The 23,575-nt window shown below is 46.0% G+C and overlaps 1 protein-coding gene across 1 annotated transcript in view; it reads left to right on the plus strand.

Annotated features, from left to right (window-relative positions):
• Positions 1–23,575, plus strand: part of LOC106560274 (lysosomal cobalamin transport escort protein LMBD1) — a 304,463-nt gene that overhangs the window by 277,599 nt on the left and 3,289 nt on the right. The gene's annotated exons all lie outside the window — the stretch shown is intronic.

Consider the following 23,575-nt stretch of genomic DNA (forward strand, 5'->3'; position numbering starts at 1 on the left):
GGTTACTCTCTTCTTGTCTGTCTCTGTCTAGACTGGAGGGTTACTCTCTTCTTGTCTGTCTCTGTCTAGACTGGAGGGTTACTCTCTTCTTGTCTGTCTCCTAATCTAGACTGGAGGGTTACTCTCTTCTTGTCTGTCTCTGTCCAGACTGGAGGGCTACTCTCTTCTTGTCTGTCTCTGTCCAGACTGGAGGGCTACTCTCTTCTTGTCTGTCTCAGTCTAGACTGGAGGGTTACTCTCTTCTTGTCTGTCTCTGTCCAGACTGGAGGGTTACTCTCTTCTTGTCTGTCTCTGTCTAGACTGGAGGGTTACTCTCTTCTTGTCTGTCTCTGTCTAGACTGGAGGGTTACTCTCTTCTTGTTATTCTCTGTCTAGACTGGAGGGTTACTCTCTTCTTGTCTGTCTCTGTTACTCTCTTCTTGTCTGTCTCTGTCCAGACTGGAGGGTTACTCTCTTCTTGTCTGTCTCTGTCCAGACTGGATGGCTACTCTCTTCTTGTCTGTCTCTGTCTAGACTGGAGGGTTACTCTCTTCTTGTCTGTCTCTGTCTAGACTGGAGGGTTACTCTCTTCTTGTCTGTCTCTGTCCAGACTGGAGGGTTACTCTCTTCTTGTCTGTCTCTGTCTAGACTGGAGGGTTACTCTCTTCTTGTCTGTCTCAGTCTAGACTGGAGGGTTACTCTCTTCTTGTCTGTCTCTGTCCAGACTGGAGGGTTACTCTCTTCTTGTCTGTCTCTGTCTAGACTGGAGGGTTACTCTCTTCTTGTCTGTCTCAGTCCAGACTGGAGGGTTACTCTCTTCTTGTCTGTCTCTGTCCAGACTGGAGGGTTACTCTCTTCTTGTCTGTCTCTGTCTAGACTGGAGGGTTACTCTCTTCTTGTCTGTCTCAGTCTAGACTGGAGGGTTACTCTCTTCTTGTCTGTCTCCCAATCTAGACTGGATGGTTACTCTCTTCTTGTCTGTCTCTGTCCAGACTGGAGGGCTACTCTCTTCTTGTCTGTCTCTGTCCAGACTGGAGGGCTACTCTCTTCTTGTCTGTCTCAGTCTAGACTGGAGGGTTTCTCTCTTCTTGTCTGTCTCTGTCCAGACTGGAGGGTTACTCTCTTCTTGTCTGTCTCTGTCTAGACTGGAGGGTTACTCTCTTCTTGTCTGTCTCTGTCTAGACTGGATGGTTACTCTCTTCTTGTCTGTCTCAGTCTAGACTGGAGGGTTACTCTCTTCTTGTCTGTCTCGCAGTCCAGACTGGAGGGTTACTCTCTTCTTGTCTGTCTCAGTCCAGACTGGAGGGTTACTCTCTTCTTGTCTGTCTCTGTCCAGACTGGAGGGTTACTCTCTTCTTGTCTGTCTCTGTCCAGACTGGAGGGTTACTCTCTTCTTGTCTGTCTCTGTCCAGACTGGAGGGTTACTCTCTTCTTGTCTGTCTCTGTCTAGACTGGAGGGTTACTCTCTTCTTGTCTGTCTCAGTCTAGACTGGAGGGTTACTCTCTTCTTGTCTGTCTCTGTCCAGACTGGAGGGTTACTCTCTTCTTGTCTGTCTCTGTCTAGACTGGAGGGTTACTCTCTTCTTGTCTGTCTCAGTCCAGACTGGAGGGTTACTCTCTTCTTGTCTGTCTCTGTCCAGACTGGAGGGTTACTCTCTTCTTGTCTGTCTCTGTCTAGACTGGAGGGTTACTCTCTTCTTGTCTGTCTCAGTCTAGACTGGAGGGTTACTCTCTTCTTGTCTGTCTCCCAGTCTAGACTGGAGGGTTACTCTCTTCTTGTCTGTCTCTGTCTAGACTGGAGGGTTACTCTCTTCTTGTCTGTCTCTGTCCAGACTGGAGGGCTACTCTCTTCTTGTCTGTCTCAGTCTAGACTGGAGGGTTACTCTCTTCTTGTCTGTCTCTGTCTAGACTGGAGGGTTACTCTCTTCTTGTCTGTCTCTGTCTAGACTGGAGGGTTACTCTCTTCTTGTCTGTCTCTGTCTAGACTGGAGGGTTACTCTCTTCTTGTCTGTCTCTATCTAGACTGGAGGGTCACTCTCTTCTTGTCTGTCTCTGTCTAGACTGGAGGGTTACTCTCTTCTTGTCTGTCTCTGTCTAGACTGGAGGGTTACTCTCTTCTTGTCTGTCTCTGTCTAGACTGGAGGGTTAGTCTCTTCTTGTCTGTCCAGACTGGAGGGTTACTCTCTTCTTGTCTGTCTCAGTCCAGACTGGAGGGTTACTCTCTTCTTGTCTGTCTCAGTCTAGACTGGAGGGTTACTCTCTTCTTGTCTGTCTCCCAGTCTAGACTGGAGGGTTACTCTCTTCTTGTCTGTCTCTGTCTAGACTGGAGGGTTACTCTCTTCTTGTCTGTCTCTGTCCAGACTGGAGGGTTACTCTCTTCTTGTCTGTCTCAGTCTAGACTGGAGGGTTACTCTCTTCTTGTCTGTCTCTGTCTAGACTGGAGGGTTACTCTCTTCTTGTCTGTCTCAGTCTAGACTGGAGGGTTACTCTCTTCTTGTCTGTCTCTGTCTAGACTGGAGGGTTACTCTCTTCTTGTCTGTCTCTGTCCAGACTGGAGGGTTACTCTCTTCTTGTCTGTCTCTGTCTAGACTGGAGGGTTACTCTCTTCTTGTTATTCTCTGTCTAGACTGGAGGGTTACTCTCTTCTTGTCTGTCTCTGTCTAGACTGGAGGGTTACTCTCTTCTTGTCTGTCTCTGTCTAGACTGGAGGGTTACTCTCTTCTTGTCTGTCTCTGTCCAGACTGGAGGGTTACTCTCTTCTTGTTATTCTCTGTCTAGACTGGAGGGTTACTCTCTTCTTGTCTGTCTCCCAATCTAGACTGGATGGTTACTCTCTTCTTGTCTGTCTCTGTCCAGACTGGAGGGCTACTCTCTTCTTGTCTGTCTCTGTCCAGACTGGAGGGCTACTCTCTTCTTGTCTGTCTCAGTCTAGACTGGAGGGTTTCTCTCTTCTTGTCTGTCTCTGTCCAGACTGGAGGGTTACTCTCTTCTTGTCTGTCTCTGTCTAGACTGGAGGGTTACTCTCTTCTTGTCTGTCTCTGTCTAGACTGGAGGGTTACTCTCTTCTTGTTATTCTCTGTCTAGACTGGAGGGTTACTCTCTTCTTGTCTGTCTCTGTCTAGACTGGAGGGTTACTCTCTTCTTGTCTGTCCAGACTGGAGGGTTACTCTCTTCTTGTCTGTCTCAGTCCAGACTGGAGGGTTACTCTCTTCTTGTCTGTCTCTGTCTAGACTGGAGGGTTACTCTCTTCTTGTCTGTCTCTGTCTAGACTGGAGGGTTACTCTCTTCTTGTCTGTCTCTGTCTAGACTGGAGGGTTACTCTCTTCTTGTCTGTCTCTGTCTAGACTGGAGGGTTACTCTCTTCTTGTCTGTCTCAGTCTAGACTGGAGGGTTACTCTCTTCTTGTCTGTCTCGCAGTCCAGACTGGAGGGTTACTCTCTTCTTGTCTGTCTCAGTCCAGACTGGAGGGTTACTCTCTTCTTGTCTGTCTCTGTCCAGACTGGAGGGTTACTCTCTTCTTGTCTGTCTCTGTCCAGACTGGAGGGTTACTCTCTTCTTGTCTGTCTCTGTCCAGACTGGAGGGTTACTCTCTTCTTGTCTGTCTCTGTCTAGACTGGAGGGTTACTCTCTTCTTGTCTGTCTCAGTCTAGACTGGAGGGTTAATCTCTTCTTGTCTGTCTCTGTCCAGACTGGAGGGTTACTCTCTTCTTGTCTGTCTCTGTCTAGACTGGAGGGTTACTCTCTTCTTGTCTGTCTCAGTCCAGACTGGAGGGTTACTCTCTTCTTGTCTGTCTCTGTCCAGACTGGAGGGTTACTCTCTTCTTGTCTGTCTCTGTCTAGACTGGAGGGTTACTCTCTTCTTGTCTGTCTCAGTCTTGACTGGAGGGTTACTCTCTTCTTGTCTGTCTCCCAGTCTAGACTGGAGGGTTACTCTCTTCTTGTCTGTCTCTGTCTAGACTGGAGGGTTACTCTCTTCTTGTCTGTCTCTGTCCAGACTGGAGGGTTACTCTCTTCTTGTCTGTCTCAGTCTAGACTGGAGGGTTACTCTCTTCTTGTCTGTCTCTGTCTAGACTGGAGGGTTACTCTCTTCTTGTCTGTCTCTGTCTAGACTGGAGGGTTACTCTCTTCTTGTCTGTCTCTGTCTAGACTGGAGGGTTACTCTCTTCTTGTCTGTCTCTATCTAGACTGGAGGGTCACTCTCTTCTTGTCTGTCTCTGTCTAGACTGGAGGGTTACTCTCTTCTTGTCTGTCTCTGTCTAGACTGGAGGGTTACTCTCTTCTTGTCTGTCTCTGTCTAGACTGGAGGGTTACTCTCTTCTTGTCTGTCCAGACTGGAGGGTTACTCTCTTCTTGTCTGTCTCAGTCCAGACTGGAGGGTTACTCTCTTCTTGTCTGTCTCTGTCTAGACTGGAGGGTTACTCTCTTCTTGTCTGTCTCTGTCTAGACTGGAGGGTTACTCTCTTCTTGTCTGTCTCGCAGTCCAGACTGGAGGGTTACTCTCTTCTTGTCTGTCTCAGTCCAGACTGGAGGGTTACTCTCTTCTTGTCTGTCTCTGTCCAGACTGGAGGGTTACTCTCTTCTTGTCTGTCTCAGTCTAGACTGGAGGGTTACTCTCTTCTTGTCTGTCTCTGTCCAGACTGGAGGGTTACTCTCTTCTTGTCTGTCTCTGTCCAGACTGGAGGGTTACTCTCTTCTTGTCTGTCTCTGTCTAGACTGGAGGGTTACTCTCTTCTTGTCTGTCTAGACTGGAGGGTTACTCTCTTCTTGTCTGTCTCTGTCTAGACTGGAGGGTTACTCTCTTCTTGTCTGTCTAGACTGGAGGGTTACTCTCTTCTTGTCTGTCTCAGTCCAGACTGGAGGGTTACTCTCTTCTTGTCTCTCTCAGTCCAGACTGGAGGGTTACTCTCTTCTTGTCTGTCTCTGTCTAGACTGGAGGGTTACTCTCTTCTTGTCTGTCTCTGTCTAGACTGGAGGGTTACTCTCTTCTTGTCTGTCTCGCAGTCCAGACTGGAGGGTTACTCTCTTCTTGTCTGTCTCAGTCCAGACTGGAGGGTTACTCTCTTCTTGTCTGTCTCTGTCCAGACTGGAGGGTTACTCTCTTCTTGTCTGTCTCAGTCTAGACTGGAGGGTTACTCTCTTCTTGTCTGTCTCTGTCCAGACTGGAGGGTTACTCTCTTCTTGTCTGTCTCTGTCCAGACTGGAGGGTTACTCTCTCCTTGTCTGTCTCTGTCTAGACTGGAGGGTTACTCTCTTCTTGTCTGTCTCAGTCTAGACTGGAGGGTTACTCTCTTCTTGTCTGTCTCTGTCCAGACTGGAGGGTTACTCTCTTCTTGTCTGTCTCTGTCTAGACTGGAGGGTTACTCTCTTCTTGTCTGTCTCAGTCCAGACTGGAGGGTTACTCTCTTCTTGTCTGTCTCTGTCCAGACTGGAGGGTTACTCTCTTCTTGTCTGTCTCTGTCTAGACTGGATTGTTACTCTCTTCTTGTCTGTCTCAGTCTAGACTGGAGGGTTACTCTCTTCTTGTCTGTCTCCCAGTCTAGACTGGAGGGTTACTCTCTTCTTGTCTGTCTCTGTCTAGACTGGAGGGTTACTCTCTTCTTGTCTGTCTCTGTCCAGACTTGAGGGTTACTCTCTTCTTGTCTGTCTCAGTCTAGACTGGAGGGTTACTCTCTTCTTGTCTGTCTCTGTCTAGACTGGAGGGTTACTCTCTTCTTGTCTGTCTCTGTCCAGACTGGAGGGTTACTCTCTTCTTGTCTGTCTCTGTCTAGACTGGATTGTTACTCTCTTCTTGTCTGTCTCAGTCTAGACTGGAGGGTTACTCTCTTCTTGTCTGTCTCCCAGTCTAGACTGGAGGGTTACTCTCTTCTTGTCTGTCTCTGTCTAGACTGGAGGGTTACTCTCTTCTTGTCTGTCTCCCAATCTAGACTGGAGGGTTACTCTCTTCTTGTCTGTCTCTGTCCAGACTGGAGGGCTACTCTCTTCTTGTCTGTCTCTGTCCAGACTGGAGGGCTACTCTCTTCTTGTCTGTCTCAGTCTAGACTGGAGGGTTACTCTCTTCTTGTCTGTCTCTGTCTAGACTGGAGGGTTACTCTCTTCTTGTCTGTCTCTGTCTAGACTGGAGGGTTACTCTCTTCTTGTCTGTCTCTGTCTAGACTGGAGGGTTACTCTCTTCTTGTCTGTCTCTGTCTAGACTGGAGGGTTACTCTCTTCTTGTTATTCTCTGTCTAGACTGGAGGGTTACTCTCTTCTTGTCTGTCTCTGTTACTCTCTTCTTGTCTGTCTCTGTCCAGACTGGAGGGTTACTCTCTTCTTGTCTGTCTCTGTCCAGACTGGAGGGCTACTCTCTTCTTGTCTGTCTCTGTCTAGACTGGAGGGTTACTATCTTCTTGTCTGTCTCTGTCTAGACTGGAGGGTTACTCTCTTCTTGTCTGTCTCTGTCCAGACTGGAGGGTTACTCTCTTCTTGTCTGTCTCTGTCTAGACTGGAGGGTTACTGTCTTCTTGTCTGTCTCCCAGTCTAGACTGGAGGGTTACTCTCTTCTTGTCTGTCTCTGTCCAGACTGGAGGGTTACTCTCTTCTTGTCTGTCTCTGTCCAGACTGGAGGGTTACTCTCTTCTTGTCTGTCTCAGTCTAGACTGGAGGGTTACTCTCTTCTTGTCTGTCTCAGTCTAGACTGGAGGGTTACTCTCTTCTTGTCTGTCTCTGTCCAGACTGGAGGGTTACTCTCTTCTTGTCTGTCTCAGTCTAGACTGGAGGGTTACTCTCTTCTTGTCTGTCTCTGTCTAGACTGGAGGGTTACTCTCTTCTTGTCTGTCTCTGTCCAGACTGGAGGGTTACTCTCTTCTTGTCTGTCTCTGTCTAGACTGGAGGGTTTCTCTCTTCTTGTCTGTCTCAGTCTAGACTGTAGGGTTACTCTCTTCTTGTCTGTCTCTGTCTAGACTGGAGGGTTACTCTCTTCTTGTTATTCTCTGTCTAGACTGGAGGGTTACTCTCTTCTTGTCTGTCTCCCAATCTAGACTGGATGGTTACTCTCTTCTTGTCTGTCTCTGTCCAGACTGGAGGGCTACTCTCTTCTTGTCTGTCTCTGTCCAGACTGGAGGGCTACTCTCTTCTTGTCTGTCTCAGTCTAGACTGGAGGGTTTCTCTCTTCTTGTCTGTCTCTGTCCAGACTGGAGGGTTACTCTCTTCTTGTTATTCTCTGTCTAGACTGGAGGGTTACTCTCTTCTTGTCTGTCTCTGTTACTCTCTTCTTGTCTGTCTCTGTCCAGACTGGAGGGTTACTCTCTTCTTGTCTGTCTCAGTCCAGACTGGAGGGTTACTCTCTTCTTGTCTGTCTCTGTCTAGACTGGAGGGTTACTCTCTTCTTGTCTGTCTCTGTCTAGACTGGAGGGTTACTCTCTTCTTGTCTGTCTCTGTCTAGACTGGAGGGTTACTCTCTTCTTGTCTGTCTCTGTCTAGACTGGAGGGTTACTCTCTTCTTGTCTGTCTCAGTCCAGACTGGAGGGTTACTCTCTTCTTGTCTGTCTCTGTTACTCTCTTCTTGTCTGTCTCTGTCCAGACTGGAGGGTTACTCTCTTCTTGTCTGTCTCAGTCTAGACTGGAGGGCTACTCTCTTCTTGTCTGTCTCTGTCTAGACTGGAGGGTTACTCTCTTCTTGTCTGTCTCAGTCTAGACTGGAGGGTTACTCTCTTCTTGTCTGTCTCTGTCCAGACTGGAGGGTTACTGTCTTGTCTGGCTCAGTCTGGTATCCAGTCTCACGCTTTATAATGACCTCACACAGTATTTAAACCCAGTAGACAATTACGGGATTATTCAATTAATAACACACCGTCTGGTTGTGGTTCCATGGAGAGAGTGTGTGTGTGTGTGTGTGTGTGTGTGTGTGTGTGTGTGTGTGTGTGTGTGTGTGTGTGTGTGTGTGTGTGTGTGTGTGTGTGTGTGTGTGTGTGTGTGTGTGTGTGTGTGTGTTCCATGGAGATGGGATGTGCAGACCGACTGACTGACATTTCTCTAGCGAAGTTCTGATCAGGTAGACTGATGAGAGGACTTCATGGAATACATCTCACCGTTCACACTGATTACTCTTGGAGTGGAGCGCTTCTCATCAGACCTGGGTTCAAATACTATTTGAAATTATTTAACATACTATATTTGGGCATTATTGAGCTTGCCTGGTGCTATGGAACCAATAGAATAGTTATAGGTAAATATGCAAATCCCGCCCATCTGACATTCCAGGCAGGCTTAAGCAACGCTACTGTTATTTGAAAGATTTCTCACAGTATTTGAAGTGGAACCAGTTCTGCTGGGGAGCGTACTTCAAGGAATAGATTTCACCCTTTGGACACATTAGTCTGAGAAAAAGTTATTATTATTAATTGCAACTGACTGGTGCGAAAGCCACACACACCCTCTCTTCCTTATTTGACTTGAACAGACCAGACATGTTGCTCTTTCAATTATTGAATTAAATGTCACTTTCCTTCCTTCCTGGCCCTTTTTATTTAGAACATCACATTTGGTGTGACCATTGGAGATTTCTCAGAAAGATTCACTCACAATTTTCAAAAACAGATTAGTAGAGCACTTCCACGGTCAATTTTGTTGTTGAATCTTGTGATGCTATGAAAGCTTTTAACTAGGGAAGAAGAGACGGAGAGAGAGGGGGAGGGAGGGAGGGAGGGAGGGAGAGAGAGAGAGGGAGGGAGTGAGGGAGAAAGGGAGGGAGACTCTCTTGGGGCCCAGGAAGTCTTGTCTAGTAGAGTACTGTAACATGTCCAGGACTAGTGTTTGTTTTGATGGAGGAGAAAGGAATTCAAAAAGGAAGAAACCTTGAACGCTGGAAATAGTGTCCTTGTTAGTACTGTAGGAAATAGTGTCCTTGTTAGTACTGTAGGAAATAGTGTCCTTGTTAGTACTGTGGGAAATAGTGTCCTTGTTAGTACTGTGGGAAATAGTGTCCTTGTTAGTACTGTAGGAAGTAGTGTCCTTGTTAGTACTGTAGGAAATAGTGTCCTTGTTAGTACTGTAGGAAATAGTGTCCTTGTTAGTACTGTAGGAAATAGTGTCCTTGTTAGTACTGTGGGAAATAGTGTCCTTGTTAGTACTTTAGGAAATAGTGTCCTTGTTAGTACTTTAGGAAATAGTGTCCTTGTTAGTACTGTAGGAAATAGTGTCCTTGTTAGTACTGTGGGAAATAGTGTCCTTGTTAGTACTGTGGGAAATAGTGTCCTTGTTAGTACTGTAGGAAATAGTGTCCTTGTTAGTACTGTAGGAAATAGTGTCCTTGTTAGTACTGTAGGAAATCGTGTCCTTGTTAGTACTGTAGGAAATCGTGTCCTTGTTAGTACTGTGGGAAATAGTGTCCTTGTTAGTACTTTAGGAAATAGTGTCCTTGTTAGTACTGTGGGAAATAGTGTCCTTGTTAGTACTGTGGGAAATAGTGTCCTTGTTAGTACTGTGGGAAAGACTGTGATCCCCTTATAGATCTACTTGGCTGTGTGTGTGTGTGTATAAAAGCTACCATACATAATGTATCATGTAAGAGAAGCCAGCCAGCGCTCACCTTCCTCTCTCTCACCTCCCAACACACACACACACACTCCCCTCGCCTCTGCATCTTTACTGAAGGTTGAATTACCTGATGCTCACAAGTGGTCTGTGTTTCTCCTCTAGTCTAGGAACGGTAACAGTGCTCTCTACACACATAACACACACACACACACACACACACACACACACACACACACACACACACACACAACCACACACAAACACACACAAACACACACACACACACACACACAACCACACACACACACACAACCACACACACACACACAACACACACACACACACACACACACACACACACACACACACACACACACACACACACACACACACACACACAGGGAACTGGAACAGTAGAGGTGTATTTCAAGGTGAAGTGGGTCAGAGGTGTACACAGTAATTTGTTTAGGCAGACCACTGTAGAGCGCCATCTGTGGAGGCGGAGACTCTGAGCCCTGTAATTCAGCAGGGCAGCTGGGGTGCTGCAGATGGCCGAAGTGGTGGAGGAAAAATAACCGGGAGAAGAGGTGGTTGTGGAAGAGAGAGAGGGGGAGTGGGAGGAAAATAGAGAGGGAGGAGAGGGAAGGTGGTGCAGGACAAAGAGAGAGGGAAGGTGGTGCAGGACAAAGAGAGAGGGAAGGTGGTGCAGGACAAAGAGAGAGGGAAGGTGGTGCAGGACAAAGAGAGAGGGAAGGTGGTGCAGGACAAAGAGAGAGGGAAGGTGGTGCAGGACAAAGAGAGAGGGAAGGTGGTGCAGGACAAAGAGAGAGGGAAGGTGGTACAGGACAAAGAGAGAGGGAAGGTGGTGCAGGACAAAGAGAGAGGGAAGGTGGTGCAGGACAAAGAGAGAGGGAAGGTGGTGCAGGACAAAGAGAGAGGGAAGGTGGTGCAGGACAAAGAGAGAGGGAAGGTGGTGCAGGACAAAGAGGGAGGGAAGGTGGTGCAGGACAAAGAGAGAGGGAAGATGGTGCAGGACAAAGAGAGAGCGAAGATGGTGGAGGAGAAAGAGAGAGGGAAGGTGGTGGAGGAGAAAGAGAGAGGGAACGTGGTGCAGGACAAAGAGAGAGGGAAGGTGGTGGAGGAGAAAGGAAAATGGAAGGTGGTGCAGGACAAAGAGAGAGGGAAGATGGTGCAGGACAAAGATAGAGGGAAGGTGGTGGAGGAGAAAGATGGAAGGAGGAGAGAGAGACAGGGTGGTCGGGTTGCTTTCCTATCATCTAAGTTAGTCCCTCATTGGGTACTGACATTAGAAATGGCTGTATTAGAAATAGAGGTGTGAATGTTTAAACCAAGTTGGGATCCTTAACCTTACAAAAAGTTTTTTTCCCACAAAATTATTTTCTGGTGTTATAGCCTAGCTAGACGATAGTCTATAAAGGCCTGGGGAAACCTATTATTTTCTGTGTTATAGCCTAGCTAGACGATAGTCTATAAAGGCCTGGGGAAACCTATTATTTTCTGTGTTATAGCCTAGCTAGACGATAGTCTATAAAGGCCTGGGGAAACCTATTATTTTCTGTGTTATAGCCTAGATAGACGATAGTCTATAAAGGCCTGGGGAAACCTATTATTTTCTGTGTTATAGCCTAGCTAGACGATAGTCTATAAAGGCCTGGGGAAACCTATTATTTTCTGTGTTATAGCCTAACTAGACGATAGGATACAAAGGCCTGGGGAAACCTATTATTTTCTGTGTTATAGCCTAACTAGACGATAGTCTATAAAGGCCTGGGGAAACCTATTATTTTCTGTGTTATAGCCTAACTAGACGATAGGATACAAAGGCCTGGGGAAAGTTGTCATTTAAATAAAACCAGAGAGGAAGAGGCGAACTTTGGTGAATTTGCAAGGCATGCAAGAAAATACTTTGCGCATACAGATTACCAAGACAGTCTTTCTCCCTGCCCCCTCCTCTCTCTCTCTCTCTCTCTCTCTCTCTCACTGGCTCACCAGCTATTTATTTTTGCTAATGATGCCAGTGTGTGTTCAGTCTTCAGTCTGTTGCGTGTAGAATATTCTTGCCTATTCAGTGATGATAGGCCCTGCTTTACTGAAGTTGCGAGACATTGCAAGCCAAGAAATTGCGAGATATTGCATTGCGAGATACAGCTTTTGATTGCCGATAGCTAGGTTGTCTGGTGGCTGACCTGCCTATACTGATAGATAGGCCTAGTACACGGTTCTGACTGTCTGTCTGGTGGCTGACCTGCCTATACTGATAGATAGGCCTAGTACACGGTTCTGACTGTCTGTCTGGTGGCTGACCTGCCTATACTGATAGATAGGCCTAGTACATGGTTCTGACTGTCTGTCTGGTGGCTGACCTGCCTATACTGGTAGATAGGCCTAGTACACGGTTCTGACTGTCTGCCTGGTGGCTGACCTGCCTATACTGATAGATAGGCCTAGTACACGGTTCTGACTGTCTGTCTGGTGGCTGACCTGCCTATACTGATAGATAGGCCTAGTACACGGTTCTGACTGTCTGTCTGGTGGCTGACCTGCCTATACTGATAGATAGGCCTAGTACACGGTTCTGACTGTCTGTCTGGTGGCTGACCTGCCTATACTGACAGATAGGCCTAGTACACGGTTCTGACTGTCTGCCTGGTGGCTGACCTGCCTATACTGACCTGCCTAGACCTCCCTTCTCTCTCCGTCCCTCGCTAGCTCGTTGCTATGCCCCTCATTATGTTTGTGTTCTCGGAAGTACGGCAACTAATCAGTCTCCTCTGTTCCAAAAATACTGAATCTTAGGAGTAGATTCCTAGCGGAATCGAATCTTGACTCTCAGAATTGGGAGTCGACGTGCAAGGAGTCGAGGAATCAATTATTTGGGAGTCTACTCGATTTATAGGTCGTTAACAGTTGGAAAAATGGCAGAGAAAGGCAAGCAACAGTGTGACAATACTTTGAGAAGTTAAATGAGACAGAAATGCAAGCTTTGTGAGGTGGAACTGAGGTACAGTAATATTGGTAAAGGTGCAATGCTTCACCGTCTGAAAGGGACACACCTTGAGACCCAAACCGTTGCTGTTAGCAGTACAGCTGCATTGTGAATTCACATGGAATTTGTGATAATAAAATTGTAGTTTAAATGTTAAGAAATGTTTTCCATTTGTAAATATCCCTAATTAGAAACAATATAGGGGACGTTTTGGTTTAAACAATAACCCGATGGAATCAGCCCAGTGTCTGTCTGTCGGTACCAACCACTACCAGAACCCCATGCCTGGTCTGAGATCAGTGGGATAGGAGCAGCTCCGCATGCCTGGGCCCATATTCACAGTATCTGAAAGGAGGAGTGCTGATCTAGGATCAGTTTAGCCTTTAAATCATAATGAATAAAGAGGGGGGACCTGATTCTCGATCAGTGTGAAGCAGCAGTTTGAGGTAACAGTGTGATAGGAGCAGCTCAGCGGGGACAGTCACAATACCCCAGATGGCTCCATAACTTAGACAGGCAACACAACACGTCTCCTATCTCTCTTCCATACCCAGACAACACAACACGTCTCCTATCTCTCTTCCATACCCAGACAACACAACACGTCTCCTATCTCTCTACAATACCCAGACAACACAACACGTCTCCTATCTCTCTACCATAGCCAGACAACACAACACGTCTCCTATCTCTCTACCATAGTCGGACAACACAACACGTCTCCTATCTCTCTACCATAACCAGACAGAACAACACGTCTCCTATCTCTCTACCATAGTCAGACAACACGTCTCCTATCTCTCTACCATACCCAGGCAACACAACACGTCTCCTATCTCTCTACCATAGTCAGACAACACGTCTCCTATCTCTCTACCATACCCAGGCAACACAACACGTCTCCTATCTCTCTACCATACCCAGACAGAACAACACGTCTCCTATCTCTCTACCATAGTCCGACAACACAACACGTCTCCTATCTCTCTACCATAGCCAGACAACACAACACGTCTCCTATCTCTCTACCATAGTCGGACAACACAACACGTCTCCTATCTCTCTACCATAGCCAGACAACACAACACGTCTCCTATCTCTCTACCATAGCCAGACAACACAACACGTCTCCTATCTCTCTACCATAACCAGACAGAACAACACGTCTCCTATCTCTCTACCATAGTCAGACAACACGTCTCCTATCTCTCTACCATACCCAGGCAACACAACACGTCTCCTATCTCTCTACCATAGTCAGACAACACGTCTCCTATCTCTCTACCATACCCAGGCAACACAACACGTCTCCTATCTCTCTACCATACCCAGACAACACAACACGTCTCCTATCTCTCTACCATAGCCAGACAACACAACACGTCTCCTATCTCTCTACCATATCCAGGCAACACAACACGTCTCCTATCTCTCTACCATAGCCAGACAACACAACACGTCTCCTATCTCTCTACCATAGTCAGACAACACAACACGTCTCCTATCTCTCTACCATAGCCAGACAACACGACACGTCTCCTAGCCAGACAACAAAAATACTATATAATACAAATTACAACTAGAACACGTCCAACATAGCCAGACAACAGTCCTCCATCTCCATGGCATCCTGACTGTCTCTACCAACGTCAGTGGGGTCATCCAGACTGTCTCTACCAACGTCAGTGGGGTCATCCAGACTGTCTCTACCAACGTCAGTGGGGTCATCCTGACTGTCTCTACCAACGTCAGTGGGGTCATCCTGACTGTCTCTACCAACGTCAGTGGGGTCATCCTGACTGTCTCTACCAACGTCAGTGGGGTCATCCTGACTGTCTCTACCAACGTCAGTGGGGTCATCCTGACTGTCTCTACCAACGTCAGTGGGGTCATCCAGACTGTCTCTACCAACGTCAGTGGGGTCATCCAGACTGTCTCTACCAACGTCAGTGGGGTCATCCTGACTGTCTCTACCAACGTCAGTGGGGTCATCCTGACTGTCTCTACCAACGTCAGTGGGGTCATCCAGACTGTCTCTACCAACGTCAGTGGGGTCATCCTGACTGTCTCTACCAACGTCAGTGGGGTCATCCTGACTGTCTCTACCAACGTCAGTGGGGTCATCCAGACTGTCTCTACCAACGTCAGTGGGGTCATCCAGACTGTCTCTACCAACGTCAGTGGGGTCATCCTGACTGTCTCTACCAACGTCAGTGGGGTCATCCAGACTGTCTCTACCAACGTCAGTGGGGTCATCCTGACTGTCTCTACCAACGTCAGTGGGGTCATCCAGACTGTCTCTACCAACGTCAGTGGGGTCATCCAGACTGTCTCTACCAACGTCAGTGGGGTCATCCAGACTGTCTCTACCAACGTCAGTGGGGTCATCCTGACTGTCTCTACCAACGTCAGTGGGGTCATCCAGACTGTCTCTACCAACGTCAGTGGGGTCATCCTGACTGTCTCTACCAACGTCAGTGGGGTCATCCTGACTGTCTCTACCAACGTCAGTGGGGTCATCCTGACTGTCTCTACCAACGTCAGTGGGGTCATCCTGACTGTCTCTACCAACGTCAGTGGGGTCATCCAGACTGTCTCTACCAACGTCAGTGGGGTCATCCTGACTGTCTCTACCAACGTCAGTGGGGTCATCCAGACTGTCTCTACCAACGTCAGTGGGGTCATCCAGACTGTCTCTACCAACGTCAGTGGGGTCATCCAGACTGTCTCTACCAACGTCAGTGGGGTCATCCTGACTGTCTCTACCAACGTCAGTGGGGTCATCCAGACTGTCTCTACCAACGTCAGTGGGGTCATCCTGACTGTCTCTACCAACGTCAGTGGGGTCATCCTGACTGTCTCTACCAACGTCAGTGGGGTCATCCTGACTGTCTCTACCAACGTCAGTGGGGTCATCCTGACTGTCTCTACCAACGTCAGTGGGGTCATCCTGACTGTCTCTACCAACGTCAGTGGGGTCATCCTGACTGTCTCTACCAACGTCAGTGGGGTCATCCTGACTGTCTCTACCAACGTCAGTGGGGTCATCCTGACTGTCTCTACCAACGTCAGTGGGGTCATCCTGACTGTCTCTACCAACGTCAGTGGGGTCATCCAGACTGTCTCTACCAACGTCAGTGGGGTCATCCTGACTGTCTCTACCAACGTCAGTGGGGTCATCCAGACTGTCTCTACAAACGTCGTTTGGGAAATCTAGAGCCTCTAGGACCTTTTTAATAGCTATGGAGCAGAGTTGATAATCTATGTAAAGAGATTAAGTAGATTTCTTGCTTAAATAAGTATTGTGCTTGCTATGTTAATGATTTACACTTTTTTCACATTTTTATCTGACCAATTGTGTTTATCTGACTGTTATTGAAATGGTCGAACAATAATAACACGATCAGTTATTGACGAAAGTCAAGAAGATGAATGCACAGTGTTTCTTTGTGGATGTTGTTATAGGAAAGCACATCACATATCCGTGGTGGTAGTTGGCCTCCTTTATCACCGCACAAAAATAATTGGGCCAGTTACGTAAGCTTCCTTGATCAATGGGAAATGTGAGAATCAAACTGATTAAGTAAAGTGAGCTTCACTTTCAAAGGTTGGTCATTTTAATTCCCTCCAGTGTTCGGCTCTCTCTCACACACACACAGGGTTGACCATGTGTTTACGGTCCAGATAACAGCACTTGCTATTTACTCAATAAATCATACTAAAGGAGACATGCCAATACTAACTAATACAATACAATACTTCACACGTAGCTAACTGCTGCAATCCAATACTTCACACATAGCTAACTGCTACAATACAATACTTCACACGTAGCTAACTGCTCAAATACAATACTTCACACATAGCTAACTGCTACAATACAATACTTCACACGTAGCTAACTGCTACAATCCAATACTTCACACATAGCTAACTGCTACAATACAATATTTCACACATAGCTACGCGTGAAGTATTGTAGCAGTTAGCTACATGTGAAGTATTGTCATAGTTAGCTAACTGCTACAATACAATACTTCACACATACCTTGTTACATTACAATACCTCACACGTAGCTAACTGCTACATTACAATACCTCACACGTAGCTAACTGCTACATTACAACACTTCACACGTGGCTAACTGCTACATTACAATACCTCACACATAGCTAACTGCTACATTACAATACCTCACACGTAGCTAACTGCTACATTACAGCACTTCACACGTAGCTAACTGCTACAATACAATACTTCACACGTAGCTAACTGCTACAATACAATACTTCACATGTACATAACTGCTACATTACAATACTTCACACGTACATAACTGCTACATTACAATACTTCACACGTAGCTAACTGCTGCAATACAATACTTCACACGTACATAACTGCTACATTACAATACTTCACACGTACATAACTGCTACATTACAATACTTCACACGTACATAACTGCTACATTACAATACTTCACACGTACATAACTGCTACATTACAATACTTCACACGTACATAACTTCTACATTACAATACTTCACACGTAGCTAACTGCTACAATACAATACTTCACACGTAGCTAACTGCTACAATACAATACTTCACACGTAGCTAACTTCTACAATACAATACTTCACATGTAGGTAACTGCTACAATACAATACTTCACACGTAGCTAACTGCTACCATACAATACTTCACACGTAGCTAACTGCTACAATACATGCTAAGCCGTCTTCAGTCGGCTCCAAGCACTGGTTTCTTTATTTTAGGTTCTTTATTTTATGTCGGGGACCAAGCACGATATTGAACAAATATTGCACCATATTTAGCTAAATATCTGATTACTATATTGCATCTCCAGCTTTTAGAATGGACATCAAATGTTATCCCATCCTCATCTCTTGACCCTTGTTGAATGCTTTCTCTCCAGAGTTGGGTTTATTTTTAAGTCACTGGCAAAGCGTGTTTCCAATCACATTGTTTGTACTTTAGATCTACCCATTCCACTGGCCAACAGTATCTGTCCCTACAGCTCCTATTTATTACATCACAACTCCTTTCATTACCTTCTTATCCATGTAAACTCCCTAACTTTCCCTTTCTGGGACCGGCTTAACAGGTAAGACTGGGGATTCCCCAAACTCTGACAGAATAGGTAAACTCCGAAGCCTAAGGGCAATCTGACCGCCAATCTCTGTCTCCTCTATCTCCACTTTTCTCCTCCTCCTCTTCTTCCTTTCTGCCTCTCCTCCTGTCCATTTAGAGCTGAATAGAGCAACTGACTGGCCACTCTCTTAGGCTCTGTCCCAAATTGCACCACATGTACTACATAGTGCACTACTTATGACCCAGGCCCATAGGGCTCCCATCAGAAGTAGTTTAGAATGTAAGGACTAGAGTTCCATTTGGACAACAGACTTAGCCTGTCATGGATACCTCAGCCCTCCAGCCCTGCAGACAAGTGAATTACACAGTTTACCCACTTCTTTTAAAATGCTATTTTTTTCTTGTCTTTCTTTTTTGTTGCACTATGGCGACTGGAGTGCAGCTTAGCTATTACCCAGGATTCTCCTTGTCTGCACACACACACACATAAAGAACCTTGTTTAGAGCTGCAGCGACAGTCTCAGATGGTTTGCATGGTTGGTTCGTGGTGTGTCTTAGAAAGGATTTCTGTGATTTGGATCTTCTTTTCTAAGTCACCTTAAATCTCCTGGCCAGATTCTAGTGCAACACAGTATATGATAGTCAAACGGTTTCTCTATCGTGTTGGTTAAGGTTGTGGTTTTCTTCCTTAAACTTCAGTCATTCTTTTATTTGTTTAAATTCTAAAGCAAACAGCAGCAGTTTCTGGCATGCCCATCCAGTCCCTCAGCTCTCTGTGTTTAAAACACATTATATAGATGTAGATGGACGTTTACGGTACATTAACTGTGACTAAAACATCCTATATTAGCTAGATATTTACACTACATATGAGATGTGTTGTTGCTAAGATACAAGCCTGCAGTACATATGAGAAGTGTTGTTGCTAAGATACAAGCCTGCAGTACATATGAGATGTGTTGTTGCTAAGATACAAGCCTGCAGTACATATGAGATGTGTTGTTGCTAAGATACAAGCCTGCAGTACATATGAGAAGTGTTGTTGCTAAGATACAAGCCTGCAGTACATATGAGATGTGTTGTTGCTAAGATACAAGCCTGCAGTACATATGAGAAGTGTTGTTGCTAAGATACAAGCCTGCAGTACATATGAGAAGTGTTGTTGCTAAGATACAAGCCTGCAGTACATATGACATAACACCACATAAACTCAGAAAAAACAGAAACGTCCCTTTTTCAGGACCCTGTCTTTCAAAGATAATTTGTAAAAATTACGCCTAAGACAGCGCTACAGGGAGACGGGACGGACAGCTGATCATCCTTGCAGTGGCAGACCATGTTTAACAACACCTGCACAGGATCAGTACATCCGAACATCACACCTGCGGGACAGGTACAGGATGGCAACAACAACTGCCCGAGTTACACCAGGAACGCACAATCAATCCATCAGTGCTCAGACTGTCCACAATAGGCTGAGAGAAGCTGGACTGAGGGCTTGTTGGCCTGTTGTATGGCAGGTCCTCACCAGACATCACTGGCAGCAACGTCGCCTATGGGCACAAACCCACCATCGCTGGACCAGACAGGACTGGCAAAAAGTGCTCTTCACTGAGGAGTCGCAGTTTTGTCTCACCAGTTGTGATGGTCGGATTCGCGTTTATCGTCGAAGGAATGAGTGTTACACTGAGGCCTGTACTCTGGAGCGGGATCGATTTGGAGGTGGAGGGTCCGTCATGGTCTGGGGCGGTGTGTCACAGCATCATCGGACTGAGCTTATTGTCATTGCAGGCAATCTCAATGCTGTGCGTTACAGGGAAGACATCCTCCTCCCTCATGTATGTGGTACCCTTCCTGCAGGCTCAGCCTGACATGACCCTCCAGCATGACAATGCCACCAGCCATACTGCTCGTTCTGTGTGTGATTTCCTGCAAGACAGAATGTCAGTGTTTCAATCTCATTGAGCACGTCTGGGACCTGTTGGATTGGAGGGTGAGGGCTAGGGCCGTTCCCCCCAGAAATGTCCAGGAACTTGCAGGTGCCTTGGTGGAAGAGTGAGGTAACATCTCACAGCAAGAACTGGCAAATCTGGTGCAGTCCATGACGAGAAGATGCACTGCAGTACTTAATGCAGCTGGTGGCCACACCAGTTACTGACTGTTACTTTTGATTTTGACCCCCCCCCTCCCCTTTGTTCAGGGACACATTATTCCATTTATGTTAGTCACATGTCTGTGGAACTTGTTCAGTTTATGTCTCAGTTGTTGAATCTTGTTATGTTCATACAAATATTTACACATTTTTGTGTTTGCTGAAAATAAACGCAGTTGACAGTGAGAGGACGTTTCTTTTTTGCTGAGTTTATTACATGTAGGTCTGCAGTACATTATGACATATGAGTGGTGTTTAAGAGTCTGTCGACTGTGACTTCACATGGGAAGTTATCCAGGGATCAGCCCTATCCACAGTGACAATGACACAGCTTTCTACTTTACAAGAAGAGTCGTAGTCTTTTTCAGTTACCGTGACACAGTTAGCCCGAGGCTGGGTTCCTCTACGGAGTTAACAGCCCCTCTAAGGCACATCAGTCAGGACAGGGGCACTTTAAAGTTCCATTCTGGGATTTGAAAAACAACAAAACGGTAGCCCTGCCACTTGTTTTGGTATACAGCTAAGGGATGGGCTAGGGAAATGTAACCCCTTGCAAATTCATAAGGAATTGTTTTATTGTTTTATTAAGAATGCAGGTGCATATCAACAATTGGAATGACCATTGAACAGATTCTCAGATCCCAAATTGTAGCCTTAAGTGAGGACAGGGCCATCGTTAGTTACACAGTTGCACAGCAAGTGCTTTGCTTGGGTAATAAGACTGCATGCAAGTATTTGTATTTATTAGGGATCCCCATTAGTTCCTGCCAAGGCAGCAGCTACTCTTCCTGGGGTTTATTATGGATCCCCATTAGTTCCCACCAAGGCAGTAGCTACTCTTCCTGGGGTTTATTATGGATACCCATTACTTCCTGCCAAGGCAGCAGCTACTCTTCCTGGGGTGTATTATGGATCCCTATTAGTTCCTTCCAAGGCAGCAGCTACTCTTCCCGGGGTTTATTATGGATCCCCATTAGTTCCTGCCAAGGCATCTGCTACTCTTCCTGGGGTTTATTATGGATACCTATTAGTTCATGCCAAGTCAGGGGCTACTCTTCCTGGGATTTATTATGGATCCCTATTAGTTCCTTCCAAGGCAGCAGCTACTCTTCCCGGGGTTTATTATGGATCCCCATTAGTTCCTGCCAAGGCATCTGCTACTCTTCCTGGGGTTTATTATGGATACCTATTAGTTCATGCCAAGTCAGGGGCTACTCTTCCTGGGATTTATTATGGATACCTATTAGTTCATGCCAAGGTAGCAGCTACTCTTCCTGGGGTTTATTATGGATCCCTATTAGTTCATGCCAAGTCAGGGGCTACTCTTCCTGGGATTTATTATGGATACCTATTAGTTCATGCCAAGGTAGCAGCTACTCTTCCTGGGGTTTATTATGGATCCCTATTAGTTCCTTCCAAGGCAGGGGCTACTCTTCCTGGGGTTTATTATGGATACCTATTAGTTCCTGCCAAGGCAGCGGCTACTCTTCCTGGGGTTTATTATGGATCCCCATTAGTTCCTGCCAAGGCAGCAGCGGCTCTTCCTGGGGTGTATTATGGATCCCCATTAGTTCCTTCCAAGGCAGGGGCTACTCTTCCCGGGGTTTATTATGGATCCCTATTAGTTCCTGCCAAGGCAGCAGCTACTCTTCCTGGGGTTTATTATGGATACCTATTAGTTCATGCCAAGTCAGGGGCTACTCTTCCTGGGATTTATTATGGATACCTATTAGTTCCTGCCAAGGTAGCAGCTACTCTTCCTGGGGTTTATTATGGATCCCTATTAGTTCCTGCCAAGGTAGCAGCTACTCTTCCTGGGGTTTATTATGGATCCCCATTAGTTCCTGCCAAGGCAGCAGCTACTCTTCCTGGGGTTTATTATGGATCCCCATTAGTTCCTGCCAAGGCAGCAGCTACTCTTCCTGGGGTTTATTATGGATCCCCATTAGTTCCTGCCAAGGCAGCAGCTACTCTTCCTGGGGTTTATTATGGATCCCCATTAGTTCCTGCCAAGGCAGCAGCTACTCTTCCTGGGGTTTATTATGGATCCCCATTAGTTCCTGCCAAGGCAGCAGCTACTCTTCCTGGGGTTTATTATGGATCCCCATTAGTTCCTGCCAAGGCAGCAGCTACTCTTCCTGGGGTTTATTATGGATCCCCATTAGTTCCTGCCAAGGCAGCAGCTACTCTTCCTGGGGTTCAAACACATTACGGGACTTACATTACATATAACACAAAAGATAAAACGTACATCATATGACATTATTACACCACTACATATCTACAATGCACAATGTTTAATACCACCATACAACAATATTACAATGTATGTGTGTATCTGTACCTTTGTGTGTGTCTCTTCACAGTCCCTGCTGTTCCATAAGGTGTCTTTTTTTCTGATTTTTAAATGTGATTTTACTGCTTGCATCAGTTACCTGATGTGGAATAGAGTTCCATGTAGTCATGGCTCTATGTAGTACTGTGCACCTCCCATCGTCTGTTCTGGACTTGGGGAGTGTGAATAATCCTCTGGTGGCATGTCTTGTGGGGTATGCATGGGTGCCTGAGCTGTGTGCTAGTTGTTTAGACAGACACCTTGGTACATTAAACTTGTCAACACCTCTTACAAAAACAAGTAGTGAGGAAGTCAGTCTCTCCTCCACTTTGAGCCATGAGAGATTGACATGCATATTATTAATGTTAGCTCTCCGTGTACTTTTAAGTGCCAGCCGTGCTGCCCTGTTCTGAGCCAGATGCAATTTCCCTAAGTCCCTCTTTGTGTCACCTGACCACACTGCAAGTGATTGCTTTGTCACACTTAATCATACACCCACTGCCACTGTGTCTTTCTTATGGACTTTCATTGACAGTTGAAACCTTCCAACCACCCTATTGTTTCTTACAACAACGTTTCTTCAACATGGAAAACAAAACCTACAAGTGAATACCTCCATATTCCCATTTCATGGAATACATTGCTACATACTGTAGTGAGGAACTCTAATTTTAAGTAAACTCTTAACTAGAATAATAACATTGACTAAAAGCAAAGATATTAAAATATAATAAAGGCCTGAGTATGTTCCACACTGTAAAAATCCTTTTACAGGGTCCAATCACACTGCTTTATCTTAACCTCATAGTGACACTTGATGTGAAACGTTCTTAAACCTGTTCCATCAGCCTCGCCGTGGATTCAGAATATTGCCGTGGACACAGTGGAGTTAGTTAGTTGTTACTTTGCCAGTTCTCCAACCCCTCACACACTGACTCATACATAAGAAGGTAGTCTAATATAAATGCATTAGGATGCTGGATTCACACCAAGTTCTGCTGTTTATCTTCCTTCCCTGCTTTTGGAGTTATAATGTCCAACCCCTTTCTGACTCATAAGAAGGTATTAAAAGCATTAGTATGCTAAATACATGCCGATTTCTGTTATTTGGTTTATGAGTGCTTTACTTACCTCCCATTAACTGTTGCATTGTATGCAACAGTTAATGAGTCTAAAATACATGCAGTAGGATGCTAGGATTCTTATTTTACTATTTCCTTGCTTTTGGTGTTACTTTGCTTTCTAAAAGCATAAGAAGGTACTCTGAAGCCTACAACCATTAGAATATCAATCTCAATATCAACCATTAGGATGTCCATTTCTGGTCTGACTGGGCTTTTTACTGCATTTGGTTGATAATGGCTCCTACTTACATCCCATTAACTGGTGCATTAGCATCATGGATCAAACAGATGCTGCAGGGCCTGTAATTAATGTCGGAGGCGTCTCTTGGGGCTACTGTAATGGTGG

Source organism: Salmo salar, chromosome 18 (assembly GCF_965601325.2).
Source record: "Salmo salar chromosome 18, fSalSal1, whole genome shotgun sequence".
NCBI classification, from domain to species: domain Eukaryota; kingdom Metazoa; phylum Chordata; class Actinopteri; order Salmoniformes; family Salmonidae; genus Salmo; species Salmo salar.